At 37.7% G+C, this 8,812-nt stretch overlaps 2 protein-coding genes across 6 annotated transcripts in view; one reads left to right on the top strand and one right to left on the bottom strand.

The window, feature by feature from the left end:
* Positions 1 to 7,838, bottom strand: part of LOC307165404 (interleukin-2 receptor subunit beta) — a 25,514-nt gene extending 17,676 nt beyond the window's left edge. For 3 of the 5 annotated variants that reach the window (XR_013822468.1, XR_013822469.1, XM_079883001.1), the window contains exon 1: positions 7,394 to 7,837. The gene's annotated coding sequence lies outside the window, so the exon portion shown is untranslated. Of the gene's footprint in view, positions 1 to 7,393 lie in introns of all 5 variants that reach the window. The other 2 variants (XR_013822467.1, XM_079883002.1) reach the window with 1 other exon arrangement.
* atf4a (activating transcription factor 4a) overlaps positions 1 to 8,812 on the top strand; it is a 265,767-nt gene that overhangs the window by 223,188 nt on the left and 33,767 nt on the right. The window lies entirely within an intron of this gene.

The following is an 8,812-nucleotide window of genomic DNA, read 5'->3' as shown; positions in this document are numbered from 1 at the left end:
TCTGCAAGTTTCCAACTCATTTAAAGCCTTATGCATTGAGAGCAAGTTCTAATAGTTGCTATAACATTTACATTTATTCATTTAGCAGACGCTTTTATCCAAAGCGATTTACAAATGAGCACAATAGAAGCAGTGAAGCTAACAGTAGGACAACCATGTGCAAGTGCTATGACCCAGTTTAATCTAACGCATACATGCATTTTTATTATTATTATTTTGCTATAAATGGTTGCAAAGCAAGAAATCTTGAAACTTTTTTTCCAGATGGTGTGAGTGAGATAAGCCTATGATGGAGTGAAGATGAAGGAGCAATGCAAGCGCTGAGAACGTTTGACCGCACACACACACACACACACACACACACACACACACACATCTGAGGGGCTGCACCTGCTTCTCACATCAGAGTGGGATGAAGAGAAGAAAACACACACACACACACACACACACAGGTTTCAGGTGTGTGTGCCGCTCTCATTTCACTCTTTCAGAAAAAACAAAACTCCATCAGTTAATGTTGATATCAGTGGATGTGGTTTCACGAGCAGATCCACTTTCCCTGTTTAAAGTTAGAGCGTTTCTGTGAAGCGACGGCACTATCAGCTCAGTCTTACAGGAATAAATCTAGACTGATAACGCCTTCCAGGATCAGAAGAGTTCATCAAACATCTCATAAAACTGTGATCGTTGAGCACAACTAATGAGGGGTTGAGTGTCTGTTATATTCAATTCAATTCACATTTATTTGTAAAGCGCTTTTCACAATACACATCGTTTCACAGCAGCTTTAGAGAAAGTGCATGAGTCCACATTACAACTTAGAGAGATCTGTTATCAGAGGTGACTGTCTAAGTTCTGTATTTCAGAAATCTACATATACAAAATCACAGTTATATTGTAAAATGTATGTAGTGAATGAATCTAATAATGTGATGTCATGCATTTATCAGTAGCAAGAGTTTAGACACGTATGCGATCTCATCCTCTACAACACATTTCCTCTTCATTGATATTTTCTGAGTAAAACCAACCATTGCATCAGTTCTGAGAGCGCTGGCATTAGCCAAGACCGGATAGCATCATGTAGTGTATTTCAGAGTGTGTGTGTGATGTAATACACAAGATAAAATAACTGCCCGAAGTGCATTTCTGATATTTTCTGCTTTTTCATTTTAGGTTCAATGTGAGTGACGTATGTGTGAATGTGTGTGTGAGTACGACCTGCGTGTGTGTGTGTGTGTGTGGGGGGGGGGGGGGGTGTTGATCGACGATCATCATGAGTTTAATACATAATTACATTATGGAAAATTAAAAACTTTAATTAAATCCACCAAGCAGCTTGTTAACAGTTTTAAAAATAAAGGTTCAACTTCAACCATTCTTGGTTCTTTCATTGATCAATTCTTAAAAGAACCATGTTTTTCTTTTAGTGTGAAGAACATTTTTCCACTATAAAGAACCTTTAGTGGAATGGAAAGATTCAGTGGATGTTAAAGGTTCTTTACGAAACCGATGCAAAACTTTTTAAAGACTGAAAAATGCTGATTAAAGTCACAGTAATTTTCACAAAATCAGTAAATTTGACCAACAGTTGTAGAAATAAAGGAATATTGTAGTAGCCAACTCTTAACTCTTTAAACCATCACTACAAGAAACAGCCTAATTATAGGAAAGATTAAAACAATAATTGAGTAAATTACAGTTTCATCAACAACTTTTCCATTTTGACCTTTAATGAAAAAATTGTCTTTGACCTAATGGTGGAAACTGCCGTAAAAGGTCAACTTTAAAAGCACACCCGGTTGGTACTCATGATAAAGAAATACCATGTAATATGTGAAGCATATCTAGTGAGCTTCAATGTCTATTTCATAAGAAATGAAACTATGGCTCTATAACGTTCAGTTCCAGCACAGAATGATCTTACATTTCCATCACAATCTTCTTCAGTATTGAATGATGCAGCTTTTCATCTCAGCAAAGTCTCGCTTATGCAACGCTCAGTTACTCATCTTTAGCAGAACTACATCATTATTTTATATGTATACATAAACTTTATGAGCTAATCTTTATCAGCAGTGACCATCAGGTTGTATTACCTTCAAATGACATATCAACCGTTTGACTGAGTGGGATTTCTCACTTAATATTGTATACATTTCTAAAACCTTTTGCATTTTATGTCCTCTCAGAATTCTGCCCAAAAACACTTGCAGGAAAGAAAGAATGGGATCAAAACGTCCTGCAAGAGCAGCTTCTCCCAGCGATCCAGGAGCAGTTTGGTGATGATTCTTGCATTTTCATATCACAAGGCAAGAGTGATAATGAAGGAGATGAGAGATCATTACATTGAAATTTTGGATCCCTAAAAAACACTCTTTTTGGACACTCTAAAAAATCATGGGTTATTTTTTCGAACCAAATCCTGGGTTGAGCCTTTTGGGTAAATTTTTGGGTAGTTTTTGTGTAACCCAGATCCTGGGTCAGACGTGACAACCCAGTGTTTGGGTAGTTTTTGTGTTACCCAGCTCCTGGGTCAGGCTTAACAACCCAGTGTTTGGGTAGTTTTTGTGTTACACAGCTCCTGGGTCAGACGTAACAACCCAGTGTTTGGGTAGTTTTTGTGTTACCCAGCTCCTGGGTCAGGCTTAACAACCCAGTGTTTGGGTAGTTTTTGTGTTACACAGCTCCTGGGTCAGACGTAACAACCCAGTGTTTGGGTAGTTTTTGTGTTACCCAGCTCCTGGGTCAGGCTTAACAACCCAGTGTTTGGGTAGTTTTTGTGTAACCCAGATCCTGGGTCAGACGTGACAACCCAGTGTTTGGGTAGTTTTTGTGTTACCCAGCTCCTGGGTCAGACGTAACAACCCTTTATCACTACCATATAATGATGGTAGTTTTTGTGTTACCCAGCTCCTGGGTCAGGCGTAACAACCCAGTGTTTGGGTAGTTTTTGTGTAACCCAGATCCTGGGTCAGACGTGACAACCCAGTGTTTGGGTAGTTTTTGTGTTACCCAGCTCCTGGGTCAGACGTAACAACCCTTTATCACTACCATATAATGATGGTAGTTTTTGTGTTACCCAGCTCCTGGGTCAGGCGTAACAACCCAGTGTTTGTGTAGTTTTTGTGTTACCCAGATCCTGGATCAGACGTAACAACCCAGTGTTTGTGTAGTTTTTGTGTTACCCAGCTCCTGGGTCAGGCGTAACAACCCAGTGTTTGGGTAGTTTTTGTGTTACCCAGCTCCTGGGTCAGACGTAACAACCCAGTGTTTGGGTAGTTTTTGTGTTACCCAGCTCCTGGGTCAGGCTTAACAACCCAGTGTTTGGGTAGTTTTTGTGTTACCCAGCTCCTGGGTCAGACGTAACAACCCAGTGTTTGGGTAGTTTTTGTGTTACCCAGCTCCTGGGTCAGACGTAACAACCCAGTGTTTGGGTAGTTTTTGTGTTACCCAGATCCTGGGTCAGGCGTAACAACCCAGTGTTTGGGTAGTTTTTGTGTAACCCAGATCCTGGGTCAGACTTAACAACCCAGTGTTTGTGTAGTTTTTGTGTTACCCAGCTCCTGGGTCAGGCGTAACAACCCAGTGTTTGGGTAGTTTTTGTGTTACCCAGCTCCTGGGTCAGACGTAACAACCCAGTGTTTGGGTAGTTTTTGTGTTACCCAGCTCCTGCGTCAGACTTAACAACCCAGTGTTTGGGTAGTTTTTGTGTTACCCAGATCCTATGTCAGACGTAACAACCCAGTGTTTGGGTAGTTTTTGTGTTACCCAGCTCCTGGGTCAGACGTAACAATCCAGTGTTTGGGTAGTTTTTGTGTTACCCAGCTCCTGGGTCAGGCGTAACAACCCAGTGTTTGGGTAGTTTTTGTGTTACCCAGATCCTATGTCAGATGTAACAACCCAATGTTTGAGTAGTTCTTGTGTTACCCAGCTTCTGGGTCAGACGTAACAACCCAATAAATAAAGGAATTATCATGCAAACCAGTGGTTGTGTGGAGTATTTTTTTTAAGGTTAGGGGATTTAAGTTAATCTGTTAACATTAATTCATGTATGAAGTAAAAAAAAAAAAAAGCTAGTATTATAGTAAAAATGTATCAATCCCTGTATGATGGGTTAAATGAACAACCCAATTTGATGGGTAAAACTAACCCAACATGTGTTCTGTCCTACATTTACCCAGCCCTTGGGTTGAAAATAAGGCAAGAATGGATGGCCATCCTTCAGGATTTGACCCAGAAGTTGATATCCAGTGTGCCAGAGTGAATCGCAGAGATTATGAAGAAGAAGGTTAACACTGTAAATACTGACTCTTTGCATACATTGAATGTTTTCGCTACACTATACAAAAATAAAGGTCTTTATTGGCATCCATGGTTCCATGAAGAACTTTTAACATCCATGGAATTTTTCCATTCCACAAAAGGTTCTTTACTGTGGAAAATGTTTTTTTATATTTTTAAAATGTTCTTCACAAACAAAAAATGTTTCTTTTAAGAACTGATCACTGAAAGGTTCTTTGGTGAACAAAAAATTGGCATTGAAGAAGGAGAAAAGGGGATGAAAAAGACCTTCAAAAGAACTTCACACAGGAACAAGTGAGTGACGCAAGAATACTGATGCAGATGATAATGATTCTCTCAGAAGGCTGTAGTGGCGCTTGAGTCATTACTATTCAAAACCCTTACAAAAACCTCAACAGCGTTCAATGACTTCAGTCATTACTAGAGTTTTCACTTTAGAATACTGATCCTAATTATTAGTAATTCCTTCTGATGGGTTTGGTAACACGTCATCATTACGGTCATTACGGTTTTAGTAGTCATGGGAGGTTTGAAAAAACAGTAATGATCATCTAATAGTGAACTACCACATTCAACTATTGAATCAGTGCTATTACTAACTAATTCATTATTCAGAGTTTCTTGATAGATAATAGTAATTAGTTAATAGTGCATTAGTCTCATTTGTTACTGTAGTTATTCATTACTGACAGAACAGTTTTCTAAAGTGTTACCAACATGTGAAATAATCAATAAATAATAAAGCAGCAAAACACTAGAACACTACATTGCCAATACTTTCAGCCATTGCTGAATATTTGAATGTCAAAAGTGAACAAAATGTGAGAACTTTATAGGGAATTTCCACGACCCTCAGCAGGTCTTAAGACTTCCTCATCTATTTGTGCTACGCACTTTGTGTTAAACGCATTTTATGCAATTATATAAGAATTCATTTTTTTTCCCAACAAATATTATTTTAAACTATTACATCAAAAAAAAGTAGCCACTAATAACTCATTTTCAAGATCACAAGTTTTAATCACTGTTTTTTAAGTTAGTGACCTTGAGATGAAATTTGACAATTTATGTGTGTATTATAGTCCAATGGGCTGTTATCTCGTTTCTTTCTAGAATCGCAAAAAAAATCGAAACCACAAACACACACACCCACACACACACACAATGTGATTACGAGAAAAAAAGAGCTTGAGATGAAATTAATCTTATAAATTGTCACATTTAATTCATTTTGAAATAATTAGCTATATTTTGAAAATAAACAAAATTACAGCTTGATTGGAAATTACGGTAGACTAAATAAAATGTAGCCTATTTACCGTAATTTCCAATCAAGCTGTAATTTTGTTTAAATTATGCAAATATGAAAATATTTTTATTTTCAAAATATAATTATTTCAGAAAATAATACTTTTCTAGAGATGAAATTATCAAACTGTAATTTTATTTAAATAATGCAAAAATATGTTTTATTTTATTTTACATACGTACATTCTAGAGTAGCCAACAGCAAGTCTTTTAATTATGCTCAGATGCTCTGTTTACAGTCAGTTAATAATTCTCAACCCACTTGTGAACATTGTTACAAATTAAACAAGCAGTAAGTAGTGTGAGTGAAAAAGTTGTTTATTTAGGCTACGTGCATTGGGCAAAAGTAGCCCATTTTTGAGGAAACACGTTTAACACATATCAGCATACGAGAACAAGATAGAGAAGTTCTTTGAATGCTATATTTACATGTGAAAGTAGGCTACGCTAACCAACTTTAGCCTGACGAAGTGTTAATTTCGATCGTTTGTGTTTCAGTCATTTCGGCCATTTCAACCTCTGAATTGAGATCCAAACTGACAAATTATTGAGGCGAAACCGAAACAGAGAGAAACTTTCACAGCTTTTCACAGTTGTCTTTCAGCTCGTGTCAACAGCACTAAATCAACATCCATGAGGGAGATGAGGGAGTCCGTCCGAAGATAAACACCCCATAACTCCTTCATAAACAGCGTTATGACCGTGCGCGTGCGCATAAAGCCCAACATATGTGACTGACTCTGAATATGCAATGCACATATGATGTGGACAAACATGCAGCTCGTTATTTTGGCAGCGGATCATTTGCTCTGTCCTCACTTCATTAGTTTAGTCTGATTTATTAATCAGGCTCTGCAGATTTCTATTGAACTCTGGCAGAGCAAAAGACATTATGACGGACGCTGAGGCGTACATGACAAACCAAACGGATTAATATTCCCTTCAAAACCATCTATTCTAACCTGACTTACTATGACAAGATAACAAACGCAAAATATCTTTCTTTAAACCACGAACGAAAGAGTTTGAGATAAAGAGTCCTGGTGATCTTTTCTAGAAATTTAGGTCGGTGAAAAACATGTGTGGTATTAGGCTACCACAGTCAAATCCACACACACACATATATACACACACACACACACCGAACTTAATGATGATTTACAACTCTCATTGATTATTATTAAATATTTGACTAAATATTAGCAGGCTGAAGCAACTGATGGGTTGAATGATATAGTCCAATGGGCTGTTATCTCGTTTCTTCCTAGAATCGCAAAAAATATCTAAACCACAAACAAACACAAACACACACACACACACCGTGTGATTACGAGAAGAAAGAGCTCTACATCCTCCAGCACTCACACCTTTGCCGTCACATCCTTCTCTGTCCCCTAAACTTTTTCCACTTATCACAAACACCATCATCCATCCCAGCACACACACACACACACACACACACACACTTCGCGCTTCTATTTCAGTGTTAAGTTGTGGAAATATAGTTTGCTTCGTCCATTCAGTTTAACAGCATTAAAGAGGGCACATGTTTTCACTCAACTGAACTGTGTCAATGCATTAAACACATCCTTCATCCCTGAACCCGACAGCTCAGGTAATGCTCATTAATGCTATGACCCATTTCAGGGATGGTCAAAATTACGATTACGATCAGTCTGAGAGCTTGACATTAGCTGCTGAGATATTAACAATATATTGCAGAAAATGATCAGCGTTTTTTGGCCCTAAATGATAATGAAACACACATGTAGAAACTGACCTGCTCTCCTCCATCTCTCCGTCGATCAGCGGGAGCTCAAACCGACTTTCAGACCTTTGATTTACTCAAGGTTATTTGAGATAAAGGGTTTCCCTTTTCGTTCTCTATCTCTCTCTCTCTGTTTTCGTTTGAAGAGAATAAAATGGTAAAATCCTTGCGGTTTGTTTCTCGCTTCTGTAAACCGCGTCTCGCTTCTCTCAGAAAAAGCTCCTCTAAAAAAATCCCCTCGGTCTTCTTTCCTTAAAATCTCCGTCACAGACACAAAAATGACGGAACTTATTCCTATATGACGTTATTTGGTGCTTTTACCTAAATACGTTAAAACGACGAATGCAAATTAATTTAGGCTAACAATTTTTTTCCTAATGTTTATGTCTACCTTTTAGACTATAGTTTTTTCAAAATTGATACAACTTTTTAATAACTTTTAGTAGGTCTAATCAGGCCTACCTACAATTAGCTACAAATTTACATTATAAGGGTGTTTATAAAAAAATGTGTATTTTCAAAAAAAAAAACTACCTTCACATTTTGACTTGTTTTGTAGGCTATTTTCAAAAAAACTACCTTCACATTTTTTAATGTACATTGACTTGTTTTGTATTTTCAAAAAAGCTACCTTCGCATTTGAATGCACATGGATTTGCTTTATATAAGTAGCCGACAGTTTGTTAATAAAGTGGTATAAAAAGACTTGAACTTTCACTGATTTGTGTAATGTAATATCAGAATCTGAGTTTAGATCTGTAACTCTAGCGCCCCCTTCAGGACGGTGCACATCATACACTTGCTATGTGTCAATTTGATTTATTCGTTGCAAACATCTTAAAGTCTGTACATTTTGCCAATAAACCTGATTTGCATTGGGGGGTGAATAATTACAACTGTAGCTAAGATTTCTGCTCGTTTACTGTAAATGATCTGCATCAAAACACAGACATGCTTTCAGTCTCCAAAATGCAGATAATAAAAAAAGCTTCAGTACAGTTTGATAGATTTCAGAGATTCTACACGATGAGGCATGTTCAGAATCTCCTTTGTTTTGACATATCTGTGTGTAAAGTTTGGACTGAAGCAAACACACACGGGTCAAGGGACTGTACGATTTCAACACTGTCAAAACCCCCTGCTGACCTAAATAACATCACGAGACTATCATCACTGTCACAAGGCTTGTTGAGACACTCAGATGTTCATCATATGGCAGTCTAAATGTCACTAAATGAACAGTAAAGGCCTCAAACAGCTGAATTACATTTTATAGGATATAAAATTGAAATCTGACCCATTGGCAATGACTCATTTGTTAGCAATTACAATGAAATAGTAGTATATGCACACTTCCACAAGGGTTACAGGGTCCTCTGTGTCTCATTTAGAGACTTTTTTCCAGGCTAAATCAGAACATCCACCCCTCGT

Source organism: Squalius cephalus (assembly GCF_949319135.1).
Source record: "Squalius cephalus genome assembly, chromosome: 10".
In the NCBI taxonomy this organism is placed as follows: domain Eukaryota; kingdom Metazoa; phylum Chordata; class Actinopteri; order Cypriniformes; family Leuciscidae; genus Squalius; species Squalius cephalus.
This window is presented reverse-complemented; position numbering and strand designations above follow the sequence as displayed.